This window comes from Giraffa tippelskirchi, chromosome 12 (assembly GCF_054371585.1).
Source record: "Giraffa tippelskirchi isolate mGirTip1 chromosome 12, T2T-mGirTip1v1.2.pri, whole genome shotgun sequence".
Classification (NCBI taxonomy): Eukaryota; Metazoa; Chordata; class Mammalia; order Artiodactyla; family Giraffidae; genus Giraffa; species Giraffa tippelskirchi.
Window position 1 is genome coordinate 15,321,717 of NC_137286.1, and position 23,810 is coordinate 15,345,526.

The following is a 23,810-nucleotide window of genomic DNA, read 5'->3' on the forward strand; positions in this document are numbered from 1 at the left end:
TGGCCCAAGTCACCACCTTAAACACCATTTTCAGGCAAAAGTAAAATAAACATGTTGGGGCAGGGAAAGGCTGGTTATGGGAAATTACTAGGAAAAGCAAAATGATAAACGGTATGATTATTATGCAGATTTATGTGCCTTCTCCATTGATAAGAGTTTCTAGAGATTATTCATTCTCCTCCTGGTACAGAGAGGGAGATGCCATTACAAATGGCAATTTCCCTTATAAGTGTAAATTTCTCTTGTAAAAGGGTAACTCCTATTACATTTTCAGAGCTTCTCTTTCTCTGCTGTTTCTTAAAAATAACCAACTAAGTATATTCCTTATGCCAAAAAGGTACATTGTGAGGGTGGCGGATTCTGTTCAACTCTCATGCGTAAGCTTATACTTTTTTACATGCTGTGTGCTCAGTTGATAAGGTGTGTCCAACTCTCTGTGACCCCCGTGAACCGTAGCCCCCCAGGCTCCTCTGTCCATGGGATTCTCCAGGCAAGAATACTAGAGTGGGTTGCCATTTCTTACTCCAGGGGATCTTCCCCACCCAGGGATCGAACCCACATCTTTTGTGTCTCCTGCATTGCAGACGGATTCTTTACCCATTGAGCCACCTGGGAAGCCCTATAATTTTTTATACTTTTTTTTAATATGTATTTAGTTTTTTTAAAAACACATTTTCCAAATGCTAAGCTATTTATTAGCTAAGCTAATAAATAAAGTTCATTTATTAAAGAGAAATGCATCAAATTGCTCACTGTAAGGAGCACGCAGTCATTTGGACCAATGGTTTACGGCCTCTTGGATAATGGGAGCACACTAACTTCGGAAGGAGCACTTCCGAAAAGGCACTTTTCCTTTCCTCTTCATCGAGGGAAGTATTCCAGCTGCAGCGCCCAGGGTGCTGGCGTTGGGTGGTGGGAGTCAGTGAGACTGCCTGTGCTGCCCTTAGAGCAGGGCCTCCCTGGCCTCAGGAGGCAAAATCAGACTCAGAAGCAGGATTGCAAGGAAAAACTTAGAACACTTGATTTTACTCCCCAGGTGGCCCTGGTTTCCTCAAGTTGTGCAACTTGTTCATCTCCAGGAAAGCTTGTCCCCAATACCCTTAGGGGTTTTCAGGAGATGTGTACATTTAATCTGGGTTAAAAATTACTTGATTCAGTTCAACATTTACCAAACCCTAACTATATAGGTATCTGGTCATAAGGATACAAAGATGAGAAGACTGGGTTTAGCATGGATAATTTTTATATTTAAAAAAAAACAGTCCAAACTTATAAAAAAATTGTTTATTTAATATGTATTTTTGCCTGCACCAGGTCTTTCTTGCTGTGTATGGGCTTTCTCTAGTTGCTGTGAAAAGGGGCTATTCTCTAGTTGCAATGCATGGGGCTTCTCATTGCAGTGGCTTCTGTTGTTGCAGAGCACAGTCTCTAGGGTGTGTGGGCTTCAGTAGTTGCCAGCACGTGAGCTTAGTTGCCCCATGGCATATGGAATCTTTTCAGACCATAGATGGAACCTATGTCCCCCTGCATTGGCAGGCTTATTCTTAACCATTAGACCACAAGGGAAGCCCCAAACATTTTATTTATTTTTTTTAAAAATGAGGGATGGGGATTTCAATAAATGGTATTTTTAGGAACAATGGCATAGAAGAGATTACAGCATAATACTAAATATTCTCTGAAGCTACATATTGGCTCAGGTAGGATAAGTTTTAAATAATTTTAAATAAATTCATATTTATGGCTAAATAAAAAGTTCAATTTAATATTTAAAATTTCTTGAGCAGAACAAGGGTAAAGTTCAGGGAATTATGCTGTTTGGTTATTATTTCACTGTAGGAAATTTCCCTGTTCCTTTCGCTTTCTCTTCTCTTTCCTTTCCTTACATATTTGTCGAGCACTGACAATTGTGCGTGGCACTGTATTAGGTGCAGAGGATATAAAAAAAGTAAACAGCCCTTGTCTTTAAGGAGTTTGCAATTAAGGGTATAAACATTCTTGAAAATTTAACTGGTTTTGTAGAAAATAAACTCAAAGAGATTTAAAAGGAGAAAAGCCTTTTGTGACAGCACACATTCAAGTTTAATTATTAAGAATCTCAGAAGCAAGAATACAACCACATTCTGTGTCTAAAGTACTTAAGAGGGACTTTACAATCTATTAGCTCAACTAGGAGAGCTGTCAAGTTGCTGGAATGAAACAGGTAGTCTTGTTTCTTCCTGAATTATAGAGACAGCAAGTGGAATTGGAAGACCACAGGGGACACATCTTTGAAGCTGTGTCTCTGATGTCGCGTTAACAACCATTTTCCTTTTCCTTCTGAAGTGAAAATAAAGCTAAAGCAGTAGAAAAGGGGGGAATAATAAAAACAGATTTATAGTCACTCTATATCATGTAATTCAATAATTTCAGGAAGATATTTGAAGAATTTCTTTGTCTTGTGGATATTTATCTTTTCCAAGTCAAGAGAGTTTAGCAACATGACAGCATAACGAGCAATTCAAAAACACTGTTAGGTGACCAGTTTGCAATCAAAGCATACTTTATAAATTCCTATTATTATTCCCCCTTGCTTTATAGAAAAAAAAAACACAACTTCTGTCTTTTTCTGTTTAGAGGATTTCCTTACTCAAACAGCATGCCCTTTCAGCAGTTCATTTCTATAACATCAACTGCCAATGCTAATTGCAGAAGCATCGAGCATAGGCATTGAGGGAGACCTCAGGGATAACAACTTTATCTTTAAGTTTTATAGAACCCAAGACTGCTTTTATCTTGTAATTCTCTCTGCAGCAGCTGCACTTATCTTTCAGGAACAGATTTGAAGTGTGAGGAAAATGTTAACAAATTTGCCAGTATGTAACCTTTCCTTTCCAATATCATTAAGGATTAGGATGAGTGACTCATTTCCTTATATGATCCTTATGCAATTGTGGTCATTACTGATCCCTTAATTATAGCTATTAGAAGCCATGAAATTTCAAAGCCCTTTGCAACCTTCCTATTATTTGCAAACCAAGCCTTTTATTTCAGGGATACCAATTTTACTGTTTCAGTGTTCAAGCATATTTCTTTAAAGGGTAAATTTTGTATCCTTCTAGTTATAAAGGAAGATAATATTAATGAGGAATATCTCAAATGATCTCCCCACTCCCATGATCCTCACAAAATATTCATTTTTAATTAATAATAAATGATGTAAATAAATATACATTTTTAAAATTAAATGCCTAGAAATCAAAGTCTGCTTTAGATAGAGAAAAAATGATTGATATGCCTGACTGAAAATAACCATTTTTCCTTCATGCAGATAGCAGTTATGTTGTTGAAACTCAAATTCATGTGCCCAATGTATAGCGAGGCCAAAAAAATGTTGGGATGTGGAGCAGAGCAAGGTTTATTGCAAGGGCCACGCAAGACGTATGGGTGGCTCATTCTTAAAAGACCCAAACACCCGGGTAAATTTCAGAGAAGAGACTTTAAGGGCGAGGTGAACGACAGAGTCACAGGGTGTGTGATCAGCTGGTGCACAGAGCTCTGATTGGTGGATGGTGGTAACAAGGTCCTGTCACAGGGTTAATTAACATCACTTGTCAGGCTCCAGACAGTCTGGGGGCTGTGTGTTCACAGTTGTCTTGCAGTTTATTTCTACCATTTGGTGGGATTTTCAGTATCTGCAAAACAGCTCAGGAATGGGCATCAGACACTGTTATCTATGTCCTGTAGAAAGAAACTGAAGCTTCTATGACTTTGCTATATGGCTCTTCTATTGTTTGAATTGTTACCAGTTCTCCTGGCCCAATTGATATTTTTTGTTACTAATTTTCACATTTCTTCTGTCATTAATTCTTGAGCCAGTTTGTGAGACTCAGGTGAGGCCTGGGAGACTAAAGTATTTTCTACAATCAAGAAGCAGGCAGCAAACATGGGCTGGGGTCTATCATGGGAGGGTCCCAACAGGGTCCTGCTCAGTTACAGTAATAATAATGGTAATAATAATGGCAGCTGACATTTATTTTGTGCTTACTCTGTGACAGCCATTATGCTGCCTTGGGATATTTCACTCATTCACACGATAATTGTAGTATCCACATTTCATAGATGAGGTCTAAAATAGGTAGAAACTGACATAACTAAGATTTGAACTTTTGTCTTCTAGAACTAGCTGCTTCTGTTGCCACACAGACACTAGTCACTATTATAATTTGCTCATTGTTTAACTTGGTATCAGATGCCCCCGAGGAATAATGTAAACTGATTTCTTTGGGATGTTTCACATGATCATGATTTTCTTTTTTCTGTCCCCTAAACTGTCACTTTATTTTCTATCCATAAGGTCTAATGCACTTTTATGTGATTTTTCTTTTCTTCTGAGAGCATGATTGCTTATTTCTGTATTCCTTGTATACAGCACAGTTAGTTCTGGCAAACAGAAGACATTTAGTGAATATTTACTGACTGAGCAGATTTGCATATAATTTTTATTTAAAAAATGGATCAAACTATGCATATAATTTTGCTAAAATTTATTATCCAATAACAGTTTCAGTACGCCAATTAGTAACATTATCCTAAGTCAAAAAGTTCACTTTTGATACATTAAGTAACTGATTAATTATTTGAGAAATGGCATTACTAGGTCAAAGGGTTTGTACATTTTCAAGTTGTGGTAGACATTGATAAAATTCCAAAAAGGTACACCAATTTACATTCTCATCAAAGAAGTTGGGGTAGAATAAAAGCATGATTGGATAAAACATAGACTTGATTTACTGCTACAACAGATTACTACAAAATTCTGAGCAAGTCACCTAAACTATGTGTAAGAGTTTCTTGATAAGATCTTGGATGGAGATTTCATTACCTGTTGTAATTACAATTCAGAAGGAGACACCAGATGTATAAAAAAACACTCAAAGTTCAAAAATAAGAAAACGAACCACTCAATTCAAAGTAGAAAAAATATTTGAATGGAGATTTTAGTAGAAAAGATATAAAGATGGCAAATAAGCATATGAAAACATGCTCAATGTAATTTGTCACTAGGAAAACAAAAATTAAAATCACAGTGAGAATAATTAAAACAAACAAACAAAAAAGCTGACATTAGCAATTCCTCATGAAGATTCAAGGGATTAGATCTGATAGAGTGCCTGAAGAACTATGGACCAAGGTTCATGACACTGTACAGGAAGCAGGTATTAAGACCATCCCCCAAAAAAAGAAATGCAAAAAGGCAAAATGGTTGTCTGAGGAGGCCTTTCAAATAGCTGTGAAAAGAAGAGAAGCAAAAGGCAAAGGACAAAATGAAAGATATACCCATTTGAATGCGGAGTTCCAAAGAATAGCAAGGAGAGATAAGAAAGCCTTCCTCGGTGATCAATACAAAGAAATAGAGGAAAACAATAGAATGGGAAAGACTAACAATCTCTTCAACAAAATTAGAAATACCAAGGGAATCTTTCATGCAAAGATGGGCTCAATAAAGGACAGAAGTGGTATGGACCTAACAGAAGTAGAAGATATTAAGAAGAGGTGGCAAGAACACACAAAAGATCTGTACAAAAAGGATCTTCACGACCCAGATAATCACGATGGTGTGATCCTTCACCTAGAGCCAGCCATCCTGGAATGTGAAGTCACGTGGGCCTTAGGAAGCATCACTACGAACAAAGCTAGTGGAGGTGATAGAATTCCAGTTGAGCTATTTCAAATCCTAAAAGATGATGGTGTGAAAGTGCTGCACTCAGTATGCCAGCAAACTTGGAAAACTCAGCAGTGGCCACAGGACTGGAAAAGGTCAGTTTTCATTCCAATCCCAAAGAAAGGCAATGCCAAAGAATGCTCAAACTACTGCACAATTGCACTCATCTCACACATTAGCAAAGTAATGCTCAAAATTCTCCAAGCCAGGCTTTAACAGTATGTGAACTGTGAACTTCCAGATGTTCAAGCTGTATTTAGAAAAGGCAGAGGAACCAGAGATCAAATTTGCTGGATCATCAAAAAAGCAAGAAGAGTTCCAGAAAAACATCTATTTTTGCTTTATTGACTATGCCAAAGCCTTTGACTGTGTGGATCACAATAAACTGTGGAAAATTCTTCAAGAGATGGGAATACCAGACCACCTGACCTGCCTCTTAAGAAGTCTGTATGCAGGTCAGGAAGCAACAGTTAGAACTGGACATGGAACAACAGACTGGTTCCAAATCGGGAAAGGAGTATGTCAAGGCTGTATATTGACATCCTGCTTTTTTAACTTATATGCAGAGTACATCGTGAGAAACACTGGGCTGGATGAATCACAAACTGGAATCAAGATTGCCAGGAGAACTATCAGTAATCTCAGATATGCAGATGACACTACCCTTAAGGCAGAAAGTGGAGAACTAAAGAGCTTCTTGATGACAGTGAGCCTCTTGATGACAGTGAAAGTGGAGAGTGAAAAAGTTAGCTTAAAGCTCAACATTCAGAAACCTAAGATCACAGCATCTGGTCCCATCACTTCATGGCAAATAGATGGGGAAACAGTGGAAACAGTGACAGACTTTATTTTCTGGGGCTCCAAAATCACTACAGATTGTGACTGCGGTCATGAAATTAAAAGACACTTGCTCCTTGGAAAGAAAGTTATGACCCACCTAGACAGCATATTAAAAAGCAGAGGCATTGCTTTACCAACAAAGGTCCATCTAGTCAAAGCTATGGTTTTTCCAGTGATCGAGTATGGATGTGAGAGTTGGGCCATAAAGAAAGCTGAGTGTCGAAGAATTGATGCTTTTGAACTGTGGTGTTTGAGAAGCCTCTTGAGAGTCCCTTGGACAGCAAAGATATCCAACCAGTCCACCCAAAATGAAATCAGTCCTGAATATTCATTGGAAGGACTGATGTTGGAGCTGAAACTCCAGTATTTTGGCCACCTGATGTGAAGAACTAACTCATTGGAAAGACCCTTATGGTGGGCAAGATCGAAGGCGGGAAGAGAAGGGGATGACAGGGGGTGAGATGGTTGGATGGCATCACTGACTCAATGGACATGAGTTTGAGTAAACTCCGGGAACTGGTGAAGGACAAGGAGGCCGGCCATGCTGCAGTTCATGGGGTCACAAAGAGTCGGATACGACTGAGTGACTTAACCGAACTGATGAGGATGTGAGACAATTAGAATGCTTCTTAATTGCTGATGTAAAATGGTGCAACTACTAGGAAAACAGTTGGACAGTTTACTACATAGTTAAATGTATTTGTGCCATATGATTCAGCAATCTCACTACTATTTCCACAAGAGACACAAAAGTTTGTATGTACATCAAAACCTAAGAGTGAATGTTTATAGCAGCTTTATTTATAATTGCCCCAGAGACAATTAATATCCTTCACCATGGGAATGGATAAACCAACTATGATATATTCATACAATAAAGTAATGCTCATCAATAAAATGAAACAAACTATTGATACAAATCAATAATATGGAAAAATCTCAAATGAATTATGCTAAGTGAAAGAAGTCAGTCATAAAAGACTATTGTATGATTTATTTTCTTGTCTCTCTCCCCATGTATAGATATGACATAAAGTTATTTTTAAGGCTGGATAAGAAAATTTTTGCATATAAAATCCCCTCTGCCCATTTGGGCCACTAACTCTTTTTAGTGTGCTTTGTGCATCTCCATTATACATTAACTAGACCTCCTTAGAAGATGCAAGAATACCTCCTCAACCAAAAAGAGCAAGTTTCTCCTGGTGCCAGCATGGTAACTTCTCAAGAAACAAGATTCCTTTCTAAATCCTGTCAGGTGTCATGATGACCCACTACTTGCCTTGTATGTGCAGATCTGGACCATGTAAGCTGTCAGTCTGTTACTTTGATGCGTGACCCTTTGTCTCGAAAACATGTATAGCTGTGCTTTGAATTCTATCCAGCAGAGCAGTCCTCAGAGCTTTCTATCTGCTGGGTTATAACCCTCAGATTGGCTCAAATACAATTCTCTATTTCTTTCTTAGATTGACTATTAATTAATTTTTCATCAAAACTATAAACATTCTGGAAAAGGTAAAGCTAAAAGCACAGAAAAGAAATCAGAAGGTTCTAGGGATTGGGAGTGTGTGAGGTGTTGACCACAAAGCAGCAATGTAGAAAAATTTTCTTTGACTGATAGAGTTGTTCTCTTTTTTAATCGTGGTGATCTAAGATTTTATGCATTCATCAAAACTCATAGACTTCTATACCAAAACCAGCAAATTTATTGTATATAAATTAATATAAAAAGACATAAAATTTCAAACAAATAAAAATATAGAGGAGTTTCAGAAGCTAATTTTGACACCTGCAAGACATTGAGAAGGCATGGTGAAGTCTGATGTGTGCAGGTGTGTGTGTGTGCGTGTGTGTTGTTAATACTATTATCACTACCATTGCCTATAGTTTCCAGATTTCCTTAGGTAACAAGAGATGATTAGTCTTGTTTTCCTCTCTATTGTTTTGAGTTCAGACCCAGAGACAAAATCATTAATTATTGCTAGATTTGGGTTTTGTTTCTGAAAGAGTTGTCTGGATTTATTACCCTTCTCATTTTATAAAGAGATGCTCATTTATATTGACCAAGTGGACTCATAAAGTCTTCCAACTTATTTGGGATCAGAATCTTTAATAGATCTAGCTTATTTATTTTCCCATTGAATCAATTTCCCTGTTTTAGCAAGGTTATATGTTAATATAACTCCAAAAGTATTAATGTTACTCAAAGCTTCACTCTATGGAAATCTTAGATAGTTTGTATTTCTTGTCATATACTTTTGGAAGTTAAAATTATCCTTCAGTTATGAAAAGACAAGGTTATCTAACTACAGCATTAATAAAATTGCGTCTAGAAATTCTTTTAAGTTCCTCTGAAGAAAATACACTTTTAAATTAAGATAATATAATTACCATTTTACTCAGATCAAATTAAACTTGATCAATTCATGTAAAAACCTGTTAGAAGTAAAATCATGCATCACTCTAATGTTTCTTACTTAGCTTTTGATTTTTGATTTGACTTTATATTTTGAAGTGTCATATGACACATTTAAGCTGTGGAGTTTTATCAAAGTCAGCTGAAAGGTTTACCAAAACCAGGTTTTTTAGGTGAATGTCTGCTCATCATATGAAATGATAAGAGCCTGTTTTTGTGTGCAAATTGAGAAAGCATTATTGAGATAGAGACTCAGTTCAGGTGTTACCACAGCTAAATAAGATACTTCCCTGGACATTTATTAAATGCCCAGATACTATGGAGAGGGCAAACCTCCATAAAAGGGATGGAAAAATGGGAAGAAGCTTATTCAGTGTCATTAATGTTTAGGATAATACTGAGCTGACAGTGAAGGAAGAAGGGTGAGAATAGCATCACCAAAAGTGATGCTTTTTTCCCCCTTAGAAAATGTTTTCCCTGTAGAAGAATTTTAGTAATTATTATTCCATTGCAATTTTGCTTTTTTGCCTTTATTTTCCAGTTAAGAAATGAAATGTAATGATAGTTTTTTTTTAAATATACAATTTGAAGAGGTTTTAAGCTATAACATTGAGTCAGTTATTAAATCTCAAGTGTTATTGAAAAATAAAGAGATTTATCCCTCAAATTGACCTTCCCTGTGGCTCAGGCAGTAAAGAATCTGCCTGCAATGCCAGAGACCTGGGTTCAATCCCTGGGTTGGGAAGATCCCCTGGAGAAGGGAATAGCAACCCACTCTAGTATTCTTACCTGGAGAATCCCCATGGGCCTAGGAGCCTGGCGGGCTACAGTCTGTGGAGTTGCAAAGAGTCAGACATGACTGAGCAACTATGCACATTCCTCAGATTGTATTTATTGCAATCATAGTTATTCCAACAGCTTGGATTATTTTACTTAATTTTCAGTTCAGTTCATCACTCAGTTGTGTCCGACTCTTTGAGACCCCATGGACTGTAGCATGCCAGGCTTCCCTGCCCATCACCAACTCTTGAAGCTTGCTCAAACTCATGTCTGTCCAAGTCAGTGATACTATCCAAACATCTCATCCTCTGTCATCCCCTTCTCCTCCTGCCTTCAGTCTTTCCCAGCATCAGGATCTTTGCCAGTGAGTCATCTCTTCTCATCAGCTCGCCAAAGTATAGAAGCTTCAGCATATAGTATACCAAGTAAATGAATAATCCAAAATAGCAAGAAGATATAGTATAGACCCTCTTTGTTGGTATGAGGAGTATCTAAAGGACATACCTTGTCAACATGATTTGATCAAAAGGAATTGTGAAAGGATATCTCTGGTGGCCCAAAGACCACCTAACGTGGCACAAGAAAGCACAAAATCAAATGACATCTGGTTTCTAATGAGCGGGCCATGGATCAAAACTGACTTCTGTGGTTTACACAAAATTTCCTAATTCTAAAAAGCTTTCCAGCCTCTTTCTACTTATATTTAGCGAGTTTTAAACTTATTGGCATAGCTCTAGCTATGCTGAGGAGGAAAAAAAAAAAAAGAAACTCTTAACCTCAGTGTCTTTAAATAACAAAGGTGTACTTTCTGCTAAGGCAACAGCAAGTTGTAGTTTGAGTTGCTGTCCCACACAGCTCCTTTCCAGGTAGGGACTATGAGGCCCACACATTTCCACCTTGAACTTAGTTATGTGTTCTTCACATCCTCGGGCTAGAAGCAACGCATCCCCAAGTACTCATATTCTTTAGGTGAGAATTGTTCCTACGATGATCTCTAGATGCAGGGAGGCTGGGAAGTGAGGCTTAGCTGTGCTTGAAAGAATATGAAGTAATTGGGTGAATAAATAGCAAATAATTGGGTGAATAAATAGCATTGTCTCTGTTGTTAATTGTTTAGTCATTATGTCTGACTCTTTGTGACCCTATGGACTGTAGCCTGTGAGTCTCCTCTGTCCATGGAATTTTCCAGGCAAGAATACTGGAGTGGGTTTCCATTTCTCCTCGAGGGCATCTTCTCAACCCAGGGATTGGACTTGGGATTGAACCCACATTTCCTGCATTGACAGGTGGGTTCTTTACTGCTAAGCTACCAGGAAGCTAACTTCAGTTCAATCACTCAGTCAAGTACGACTCTTTGCGACCCCATGGACTGCAGCACACTAGGCTTCCCTGTCCATCAACAACTCCTGGAGCTTGCTCAAACTCATGTCCATCCAGTTGGTGATGCCATCCAACCATCTCATCTTCTGCTGTCCCCTTCTCCTCCTGCCTTCAATCTTTCCCAGCATCAGGGTCATTTCCAATGAGTCAGTTCTTTGCATCAGGTGGAAAAATAATCAGAGCTTCAGCTTCAGCTTCAGCATCAGTCCTTCCAATGAATATTCAGGACTGATTTCCTTTAGGATGGACTGGTTGGATCTCCTTGCAGTCCAAGGGACTCTCAAGAGTCTTTTCCAACAGCAGAGTTCAAAAGCATCAATTCTTCGGCACCCAGTTTTCTTTATAGTCCAGATCTCACATCCATACATGACCACTGGAAACACCATAGCCTTGACTAGACGGACTCTTGTTTTTGTTGGCAAAGTAATGTCTCTACTTTTTAATATGATGTCTAGGTTGGTCATAGCTTTTCTTCCAAGGAGCAAGTGTCTTTTAATTTCATGGCTACAGTTACCATCTGAAGTGATTTTGGAGCCCAAGAAAATAAAGTCTGTCACTGTTTGCATTTTTTCCCCATCTATTTGCCATGAAGTGAAGGGACTGTATGCCATGGTCTTAATTTTTTGAATGTTGAGCTTTAAGTCAACTTTTTCACTCTCCTCTTTCACTTTCATCAAGAGGCTTTGCTTTCTGCCATAAGGGTGGTGTCATCTGCATATCTGAGGTTATTGATATTTCTCCCGGCAATCTTGATTCCAGCTTGTGCTTCATCCAGCTCAGTGTTTCTCATGATGTACTCTGCATATAAGTTAAATAAGCAGGGTGACAATATACAGCCTTGACATACTCCTTTCTCAATTTGGAACCAGTCTGTTTGTTGCCGTCCAAACTCAATTTGTTCCGTGTCCAGTTCTAACTGTTGCTTCTTAACCTGCATACAAATTTCTCAGAAGGCAGATAAGGTAGTCTGGTATTCCCATGTCTTTAACAATTTTCCATTCTGTTGTGATCCACATAGTCAAAATCTTTGGTGTAGTCAATAAAGCAGAAGTATATGTTTTTCTGGAACTCTCTTGCTTTTTCTATGACCCAACAGATGTTGGCAATTTGATCTCTGGTTCCTCTGCCTTTTCTAAATCCAGCTGCAACCACTGGAAGTTCTAGGTTCATGTACTGTTGAAGCCTCACTTGGAAATTTTGAGCATTACTTTGCTAGCGTGTGAGATGAGGGCAATTGTGCAGTAGTTTGAACATTCTTTGGTATTGCCTTTCTTGGAAATTGGAGTGAAAACTGACCTTTTCCAGTCCTGTGGCCACTGCTGTTTTCCAAATTTGCTGGCTTATTGAGTGCAGCACTTTACCCACATCTCTTTAACAGCATCATAAGAGCATCATCATGAAACTAAGCTACATATTTTAAAAATGTTCATGGCATCTTCTCATTCGTATTAAGATAAACAGATTTGTCTCTTTTGAAAAATGAAATGTTAAATGGCTTGATTTTTTTATGCCCAACCACAGTTTTCTAAGAATAGTCTCAGAGCTAAAATTTGGTTGTAGAATTTCAGACACCTTTGTCTTAGATCCAGTACCTTTTCACCATGGATAATTTAGGATTGAGTCATGAACTCAGTTAGGAAGGAAGACATGAAGTATGTCTGAGATAATTAATTATTAATATATCATATAATCTATATTATTTCTAAAAAGAAAATAAACCCTGAAAAACAGTGTGCCTATATAAAAGAGATGTGAATGTTAGATTTCTGTGACGCTGTAGAATATCTTCATTTGTATTAAATCTATTTACTATTTTGTTTATTCATCCTCTAATTCATTTATGAACTAAGTAGTTATTGAGTCTCTAATAATAGGCCAGATACCCTCCCAGAGTTTAAAGATAAAGATGAAAATAAATAAGTTCTCTACCTTTAAAGAGGTTCTAATATTATTAGAGTTATTCATCACTACTTAAAAAAAAAAAAACACCTTAAATAGTAGAATCAAGCAAGCAATTCTGAAGTAGAAAGAAAAGTGTTCTGCAAGGTAGGAAAATTTTCCACCCTTAAGTGTTGTCACCCTTAGGTATTTAGTCACCTGGTGACTGAACAGCAACAACATGGTCCTACACTCATTACCCGTGTGTCAGAAAATCACTTGATGAGCTTCTCTGGTCCTTTAATCTGGCCTCAGGTGGTCTTGTGTGAAGTGAAGAATGCTAACATCTTCCATTTGTTGGGGGTTTAATTCTGTAAAGAAGTCAAAGATATTGTTATATATATATATATCCCCTGAGGTGGAACCAGGACCCTGCCCCAAGACTGCACTATTGTTTCTTGGCCGATCCTCCCTTGTCTCTGCATCCCTTCCCTTCCCTGATTAACAACTGTCTGAATCTACCTACTGGGAATTAGGGTAGGTCAAGGAGGCTGGCCGAGAAAGCAATGGCACCCCACTCCAGTACTCTTGCTTGGAAAATCCCATGGACGAAGGAGCCTGGTAGGCTACGGTCCATGGGGTCGCTAAGAGTCGGACATGACTGAGCGACTTCACTTTCACTTTTCCCTTTCATGCACTGGAGAAGGAAATGGCAACCCACTCCAGTGTTCTTGCCTGGAGAATCCCAGGGACGGCGGAGCCTGGTGGGCTGCCGTCTATGGGGTCGCACAGAATCGGACACAACTGAAGCGACTTAGCAGCAGCAGCAGCAGCAGCAGCTTAGCAGCATGGAGGCTGGAGTCTGCCTCCTACAAACAAGGAACAGTGGAGCGGGGGCACAAAAAGGCTTTCATGACCAGGAGCCCCACAGGGTCCTACTTGGTTCACTTACAAAAGGTAAAAAGTTACACTAAATTATATTGTATCAGTTGAAAAACACTTCTTTTCCCCTGAGGTTGTCTTCTAGTATCCTTTCTTCCTGCTTGCCTAAACTATATAAGTGTTCTCTCTCAAAATTAAAAGAATTCCTAATATCATTATATTTTATTGATGTTATCAAAATTTTTACAATTTAGCTAGGCTTATTTAGGTCAGGCTATGGGGCAAATGGAACAGGGCAGGTTGAGAAAACAGTGGTTCTGGACAATGACAGACATAAAGGTATGATACTTGTTCTTGGCTTCAGCAGTAGTCAGAGTGACGAGTGCCTATTAATACGTGTTCTGAGGGCAAATGAAAAGTGAGGGGACAGAATGTGGTATTAGATTGAAATGGACAGGACAAGTATGATACAGAGACCCAGGAGTAACAGGAGTTAGTGTTAGGGCCTTAAGCAGAATGAAAAAAAAGACACTACAAGGTAAAAATAGTTATTTTTATTTTGTTCACTTATGTGTGTGTGAGTGTTGGTTGGGTGTGAATTTATTTCCTGACTTTATCAAGAAAGGATTCAAATTAATGCAATTGATAAAAATCCAACATGCCTGCTGATAAAGCTATCAGCTAACTGGGAATTGAAGGAGACTTACTTCAATTTGATAAAGACATCTACAAAAATCCTACTGCTAACACAAAACATCTTGATGAAAGAAGGAAAGCTTTTCCCCAGTGATCAGGATGGAATGCTTTCCTCTATGACAGAAATCAAGGATGTTTGTCACTATTTCTATCCAGCTTTATATTAAAGCTAGTAAATATGTTTTCAGGAACAAGGTCAATTCATAAGAATAATTGTATTTTGATATCCTAGCAATAAATAGTCACACACTGGAATAAAAAACTATGCCACTTATAGTATCAAAGTTATTCAATACTTAGAGATAAATCTGACAATATATAAGATATATACATTAAAACTATAAAATGTTACTTAGAGAAATTAAAGAAAATCTAAATAAATGGAGAGAGATATCATTTTCATGGCCAGAAAGATCAATATTGTCAACAAAATTACAGTTAAAATCTGAGCAGATTTATTTCGGTAGAAACTGTCAAGCAGATTTTAAAATTCATATTGTAATGCTAAGGGACTGTTATTACAAAATGGGGTTTGGCTCTTTATGGGTGTTGAGTCAAAAGACAACTAAGTGAAAGATTATGAGAAGGGAGGCCTTGTTACTTGCAACAAACAAGAGCACCAGGGATCTTTCTCAAGTGGTGTCTCCCTGAACAACAAAGTTGGGGGAGTTTTAAGCTAAGAGTACACATACACTCTGGCTTCTCAGGTGGCACAGTGGTGAAGAATCCGTCTGCCAATGCAAGAAACATGGGTGTGAAGCCTGGGTTGGGAAGATCCCCAGGAGTAGGAAATGGCAACCCACTTTAATATTCTGGCCTAGAAAATTCCATGGACAGAGGAGCCTGGTGGGCTACAGTCCATGGGGTCACAGAGTTGGACATGACTGAGCACACACAAGCATACACCTTCATGAAAAACTCATATTCAGAGTCTAAGCTTTAGTTTATTGAAATCATGAGGGTCAGAAGAGATCCCATCATCCTTCCTTCAGTTTCAGTTGTTTGGTGGTTGAGCACTTCAGGCTAATCTTTACCACTGAAACAGAACTGGGAGTCTTTACAACTGATATATTAATATTATCTTTACCATTATTAAGGGCTTCCCTGGTGGCTCAGATGGTAAAGAATCCACCTACAATGCAGGAGATCCTGGTTCAATCCCTGGGTCAGGAAGATACCCTGGAGAACGAAATAGCAGCCCACTCTTCCCTTGTAGCTCGGTTGGTAAAGAATCTACCTGCAGTGCAGGAGACGCAGGTTTGATCCTGGGTTGGGAAGATCCCCTGGAGAAGGAAATGGAAACCTAGTCCAGTATCCTTGCTTGGAAAATCTCATGGACAGAGGAGCCTAATGGGCTTCAGTCCATGGGGTTGCAAAGAGTCTGGCACGACTGAGCAACTAATACTTCAGTTCAGTTCAGTCACTCAGTCGTGTCCAACTCTTTGCGACCCCATGAACTGCAGCACACCGGGCCTCCCTGTCCATCACCAGCTCCCGGAGTTTACCCAAACTCACGTGCATTGAGTCGGTGACACCATCTAACCATCTCATCCTCTGTCGTCCCCTTCTCCTCCTGCCCTCAATCTTTTCCAGCATCAGGGTCTTTTCCAATGAGTCAGCTCTTCACATCAGGTGGCCAAAATATTGGAGTTTCAGCTTCAACATCAGTCCTTCCAATGAACACCCAGGACTGATCTCCTTTAGGATGGATTGGTTGGATCTCCTTGCAGTCCAAGGGACTCTCAAGAGTCTTCTCCAACACCACAGTTCAAAAGCATCGATTCTTCGGTGCTCAGCTTTCTTCACAGTCCAACTCTCACATCCATACATGACCACTGGAAAAACCATAGCCTTGACTAGACAGACCTTTGTTGCCAATGTAATGTCTCTGCTTTTTAATATGCTGTCTAGGTTCATCATAACTTTCCTTCCAAGGAGTAAGCGTGGAAACTGCATGGCTTACTTACTAGTATTCTTGCCTCAAGAATCTCATGGACAGAGGAGGCTGGCAGGCTACAGTCCATATGGGTCTCAAAGAGTGAGGCACAACTGAGTGAATAACACTCTCAATATTATTTTTTGTGTGTCTGAGTTCTGACAAAACGTGGTCCACTGGAGCATTCTTGCCTTGAGAGAGAGCCCCATGAACAGTACGAAAGGCAAAAAGATGAATTGAAAGATGAATCCCCCCAGGTTAATAGGTGTCCAATATGCTACTTGAGAAGAGCAGAGAAATAGCTTCAGAAGGAATGAAGAGGCTTAGATAATGTGGAAAAAACACCCAGTTGTGGCTGTGTCTGGTGGTGAAAGTAAAGTCCAATACTGTAAAGAACAATATTGCATAGGAAACTGGAATGTTAGGTCCGTGAGTCAAGGTAAATTGGAAGTGGTCAAACAAAAAGTGGCAAGAGTGAACACAGACATTTTAGGAATCAGTGTCCTAAATCAGATATTTAGGAATCAGTGAACTAAAGTGGATGGGGACAGGCGAATTTAATTCAGATGGTCATTTTATCTACTACTGTGGGCAAGAATCCCTTAGAAGAAATGATGTAGCCCTCATAGTCAACAAAAGAGTCTGAAATGCAGTACTTGGGTGCAATCTCAAAAATGACAAGATGATCTCTGTTCATTTCCAAGGCAAACCATTCAGTATCACAGTAATCCAAGTTTGTGCCCCAATCACTAATGCCGAAGAACCTGAAGTTGAATGGTTCTGTGAAGACCTACAAGATCTTCTAGAACTAACACCAAAAAAAAAAAAAAAGTCCTTTTCATCATAGGGGACTGGAATACAACACTAGAAAGGCAGGAGATACCTGGAGTAATAGGCAAGGTTGGCCTTGGAGTACAAAATGAAGCAGGGCAAAGGCTAAAAGAGTTTTGCCAAGAGAACGCATGGGTCATAGCAAACACCCTCTTCCAACAACACAAGAGATGACTCTACACATGGACATCTCCAGAGGGTCAATACTGAAATCAGATTGATTATATTCTTTGCAACCAAAGTTGGAGAAGCTCTATACAGTCAGCAAAAGCAAGACCCGGAGCTGAGTGTGGCTCAAATCATGAACTCTTTATTGCAAAATTCAGACTTTAATTGAAGAAAGTAGGGAAGGCCACTAGGCCATTCAGGTATGACCTAAATCAAATTCCTTGTGATTATACAGTGGAAGTGACAAATAGATTCAAGGGATTAGATCTGAGAGAGTGCCTGAAGACTGAGGAAATTAAAAGACATTTTCACCTTTGAAGAAAAGTTGTGACACAAGTAGACAGCATATTAAAAAGCAGAGACATTACTTTACCGACAAAGTTACATTTAGTCAAAGCTATGGTTTTTCCAGTGGTCATGTACAGATGTGAGAATTGGATCATAAAGAAGACTAAGTACCAAAGAAAAGACTGAGTATCAAAGAAATGATGCTTTCAAACTGTGGTGTGGGACAGCAAGGAGATCAAGCCAGTCAATCCTAAAGGAAATCTATCCTGAATAATCATTGTAAGGACTAATGCTGAAACTGAAGCTCCAACACTTTGGCCACCTTATGGGAAAAGCCAACTATTGAAAAAGACCCAGATGCTGGAAAAGATTGAGGGCAGGAGGCAACAAAGGTGAGTTGGTTGGATGGCATCCCCTAGTCAATGGACATTAGTTTGAGCAAACATGGGGAGATAGTGTAGACAGGAAAGCCTGATGTGCTGCAGTCCATGGGGTTTCAAAGAGTGGGACTCAGTTGAATGACTGGAGAACAACTTTCCTTGTATGAAAACAGGCAATGTTTCTGCACTCTTTTGTTCCCTTAGTATCATTAATTGCTGAGACCTGTTCAAGGACAAGCATTGTGGCCACCATTAGATCACAAAATGGCTTAGTCCAAAAATGTCTTCTCATATCTAGATAGCTTTGCTTTATCCTCTTTCTCTAGGGACCTTCAGAAATACATGTCACCCCCAAATTTAAAGATGCTTAATAAAGAAAAGAAATGAATGGCTAATACAACCTGATTTCAAGGTTTATTGTAAAGCTACAACATCAAGACTGAGATATTGGTATAAAGTTAAGCAAATCAGTGGAATCGAAGGAGTCTAGAATTAGACTCATAAATATGAAAAGTCAATATTTGACAAAAACACAAAGGCAGTTAACTGGAGACAGGGTCATTGCTTTCAAGAAGTAGCCCAGAATAATTGGATACTTCTGTGCCAAAAACAAGTCTAATCTTAAACTTGCATTGTATAAAATATTAACACAAAATGGATTATAGACCTAAATATAAAATCTAAAGCCATAACACTTTTAAGAAAACACATCAGTTAGACTAGAGGATTTGAACTTTTTTTTTCATTCTGAAACTCCATGTGTTTTTCTGAAGTACCTGGAAGGAGGGAAAATGCACTCATTTTAGCTAGCTGCTGCTGCTAAGTCGCTTCAGTTGTGTCCGATTCTGTGCGACCCCATAGACGGCAGCCCACCAGGCTCCCCCGTCCCTGGGGTTCTCCAGGCAAGAACACTGGAGTGGGTTGCCGTTTCTTTCTCCAATGCATGAAAGTGAAAAGTGAAAGTGAAGTCGCTCAGTCTTGTCCGACTCTCAGCAACCCCATGGACTGCAGCCTACCAGTCTCCTCCATCCATGGGATTTTCCAGCCAAGAGTACTGGAGTGGGGTGCCTTTGCCTTCTCTGGCATTTTAGCTAGAGAAGGTAATAAAAAGAATCTGAAAACACTGGAGAAAAACTTGTTCTAAATTGTAGTCTTGATTAAGACCCTCTGTATTTACGTTCAAATATAACCTCTAAGGGGGAACATTCATTTTGATAGTGCCCAAGATAGGATCTTGCAAATAGTTGGCAGTTAATGAATACATTTCTTGGATAAAGTGAAAAATTCTATAGACAATGTCAAAGAAAACTTATGCTGGACAGAGTTAAACAGGAAAGAAAGGTGTTATTCAAGGCTGTTGCAATAGGGTAGAAGGATTTAACCCAACCCTGGGAAACAGAGGCCAGAGGATTTTTAAGTCCTCTGCTGAGTTGATGGAAAAGTATTGGAGGACTTCAGAGGAGGTTGTTCAGTGTGTTAGGCCATCTGTGTTTGCCAATGGTACTTATCAAAGATAGACTTCTATCTTCCCACAAAGACTGGGAGTTAGGATACTTGACTTTCTTGATGATTAAATTGCAAAGGGATGATTCCCAGATCCTTGAGAAAGACATTATTGAGTTGTAAAATGGGCAAAAGGCTAGGAGAAAATTTATATCTCAAAAGGACAGAGAAATAGTTTATGATGGAAAGCCTTCAAAAGTACTTGCTCTAAGGGAAATCAGGAGCTTATAGTCTATAAAGGGCTTAAACTAGGGGCTTCCATAGTAGCTCAGCTGGTAAAGAATCTGCCTGCAATGTAGGAGACCCTGGTTCGATTGCTAGGTTGGGAAGATACACTGGAGAGGGGAAACGCTACCCACTCCAGTATTCTGCCTGGAAAATTCCAGGGACTGTATAGTTTATGGGGTCACAAAGAGTCAGACACGACTGAATGACTTTCACTTACTTTACTTATCATCATGATACAAAGCAATAACTTAATAACTTACAGGAAGGGTCTATGATATATATGCAATTTCATTTGTTTTAAGGAGAAATACTGCAGCATAATACAGTAAGTTCTACTTGAGGCTCATTATTGTGGTTTTTGATGATTTGGTTTTGTGATAATGATTCTTTTCTGGACAGCTAAATGGGCTCTTTTTTTTTTTGTCTTTTTAATATATCTAACTTTAATCATTAACACAGTTGGCTTTACTAGAATAGATTCAAAAAGTTATCAAATATTTTGTCCATTTTTAATGTATAAAATTACAAGTTACATGTTAATTTCAAATTATCATGCCACATTTTGCTAAATTATCATGTTGAAATTATATATTTGAAAAGATTTAAGTTTTGCTTATTCTTCTAACATAAGGTAGTAAACCACAGTGCAAGTTACTTTTAAGAAAAACATTCAATTTTTGGAAATTTTTGCATTAAATAGGTGTTGACTAAAAAAAAATGTGCACAACCTAAAACTTAAGAATTATGTTTTATTTGGCAGAGATACTGAGAACTTAAGCTCAGGAGAGGAGTCTCAGATAGCCCTGAGGGACTGTTCTGAAGAGGTGAGGGAGGAGCCAGAATATACAGAAATTTTGCTAAAAGAACAAATAAAAAAAACCAGGTAGTCATAACATAGAAAGATTACTATTAAAGAAACACCAGGCATCTCAAGTTCATGAATTTAGCACTTTATGATGCATGAGAGATGCAAGAGTCTAAACTCATTGAAATCATTCCTTTGATTTGCACCTGAACTATCTAGGGCTAGTATCCTCCTTTCTCCAAACTGAATCCCCTCAGATGGTGGGGGCTGTTGCAGTGGCCAATGGCTTGATGGTTGTAACATCTATTGTTTATTGATGTAACAGGCAACATTCTTTCTGTGGCATAGGTAAATTTAAGAATTAAGCTATATAGTTAATTAGAGACAATGCTAATACATAATTATACCTTTGTTGTATTATATACAGCTGTTGTAACTACAGAGGTTTCAAGGATTTTTAAAAGAAAAATGTAGATAGAGAAGAAGCTGATTTTTATTCAAATACTATACTTTTGGTAACAGTGATTTAGAAGGAAGCAGAGATACCCAAGGCAGTCACCTGAATAACTAAGAATTATTCCCAAACTCTGTAAAAGACTAGAGAATTTTACTGAAAAGGTTGGTGATGGGATAAATATTTATCATTTTCTAAGTTCAATTTTTGCAAGAGTTCATGGGTTCAGTTTGGAATTCTCTTCCACAAGGAAAAAGAAGCTGCTCTGATGAATTGAAGGATGAGGACGTAATACAATTATTATTTCTTTCATATTCACTTTGCTACAAATTGAAGGTAGAATCTGTGAGTAGCAGGATCCAGGGACAATTTCAGCCTTGCCACTGCCAATGCTCAGAGATAGCAGAACCCCTCTCTATCCACTATGACCCACCTCTGGCTCAAACTTCCAGTCACAGTTGAAAATATGCTGGTGCAAAAGCCAAACTGGGCAAGCAAGCTGAGTGATATGTTGACATGGCTGCCTTCATGAAGTCTGAACAAGAAGCTGAATTCATCTTCTCTCAGTGCTTATGAAAATGTTGCAGGAGCACATAGATCATCTTGGAGGGTTGTCTCAAGTGCTGAGAAAATGAGGGAAGGTTCCAATGGCTTGAGAAAGCAGAGAGAAAGGTGACAGTGAGCTCTGAGATATCTGCAAGTGATTTACTGTCTCTTTTGAAAAAAAAAAAAATATCCCTAGTGTTTCACAAGCCCAGAGCAAAGTCATTTACTTGAAAATGAAAGGAGACTACTACTGTTACTTGGTTCAGGTTACTGCTGGTGACAAAAAGAAAGGATTATGGATCAGTCACAGCAAGCTTATCAAGAAGTTTTTCAAGTTGAAAAAGAAAATGCAACCAAAAACATCCTATTGTATTGGGTCTGGGCTGTAAATTCTCTGTGTTCTACTGTGCAATTCTAAATTTCCTGGAGAAAAACTGCTTTCTTGCAAAGAGAGCTTTTTTCCCCTACAGTTTTCATTGAAATATAATTGACATATTACACTATCTGTTAAGGTGTACAACATGAAGTTTTGAAAAATGCATATGCTGCAAAATGATTACCACGATAAGGTGAGCTAACATTTATCACCTCACATAGTTATACTTTTTTTCCTTGTGATGAGAACTTTTAAGATTTACTCTCTTGCAACTTTCAAATACACAATACAATATTAACTATAGTCATCATGTTGTAGATTAGACAACATGTTAGAAAATAAATATATGTTGTTTATCTTATAACTGGAGGTTTGTACCATTTAACCATCTTAACTCAATTACCCTCCTCCTAGCAACCACAAGTCTGACTCTGTTTCTATGAATGTATTTTAGATTTCACATGTAAGTGAGATATATATATATAAAATATATATATATGTATATTTTTTTTTCTTTCTCAGTGTAACTATTTCACTAGCACAATGCCTTCAAGGTCCATCCATATTGTTACAAATGGTAGAATTTCCCTCTTTTTAATGGCTGAATACTATTCTATTATATATGTATACCTTGTTTTCTTTATTTATTAATCTGTTGAAAGATTGTCAGCTTTTGATGATGCCATTGCTGAACTTGATACATTTAAGAATCACAAAAAGATAGCATGGTGACATGCTAGGCATGTTAGGCGTGCCTAACATGAGAGGCGTGAGAGGTGACTTGACATTGTGAACACTGGATGCCCAAGTGTTGAAGCAGGAGAAGGAAGGGCAACTTACCCAGCCTCCCAGCTCTTATCTATCACATTTTGAAATTTACACCTTTGTTATCCATACTGACCCACAAATAGATTTTTTTGACAAGTGTATATTAATTTTATTTCAATTTCTATTTTTTTCCCATAAATTTTTTGCTTAATGTTAGGGGAATAGAGTCAGTTAATATTTAGAAATTTACCTTTTCTTTCTTTCTCTTTCTTATTTTTTAATTGTACATTCAGACCTGATTTGCTTTTCCAGTTATTCAGCTCTTATTTTAACAAGATAGTTTATCTTGCTTTAATAAGGTTTTGTTGTTTCTTCTATAGGTTTTGGACCTTTACTACATTTTCTTAAGTATTTTATCATTTGGTTATTATCAATTAGATTTTTTAAATTGAGATATAATTGATATTAAACATCAATTGGTGTACAACATAGCAATTTGATATGTGTATATATTGTAAAACATTTACCACAATAAATCTAGTTGACATCCCTCACCATATATAGTTTTTTTTTTTTCTTGTGTTGAGAACTTGTACTCTCTTAGTAATTTTCAAGTATACAATACAGGCATGTCTTAGAGTTTTTGTCGGCTCAGTTCTAGACCACAACAATAAAGTGAACATTACAATATAGTGATGTGAAGAACTGACTCCTTGGAAAAGACCCTGATTCTGGGAAAGATTGAAGGCAGGAGGAGAAGGGGACAACAGAGGATGAGGTGGTTGGATGGAATCACCAACTCAATGGAAGACTGGATGGACATGAGTTTGAACAAGCTCCAGGAGTTGGTGATGGACAGGGAAGCCTGGAGTGCTGCAGTCCTTGGGGTCGCAAAGAGTCAGACACGACTGAGCAACTTAACTGACAATATTGTGTCACACAAATTTTTTGGTT

At 38.2% G+C, this 23,810-nt stretch overlaps 1 protein-coding gene and 1 pseudogene across 21 annotated transcripts in view; both read left to right on the top strand.

Annotated features, from left to right (window-relative positions):
* The window catches only part of LOC145529023 (uncharacterized), a 1,122,255-nt gene that overhangs the window by 521,720 nt on the left and 576,725 nt on the right, over window positions 1-23,810 (top strand). The window lies entirely within an intron of this gene.
* On the top strand, window positions 13,844-22,820 carry LOC145530053 (14-3-3 protein zeta/delta-like; annotated as a pseudogene).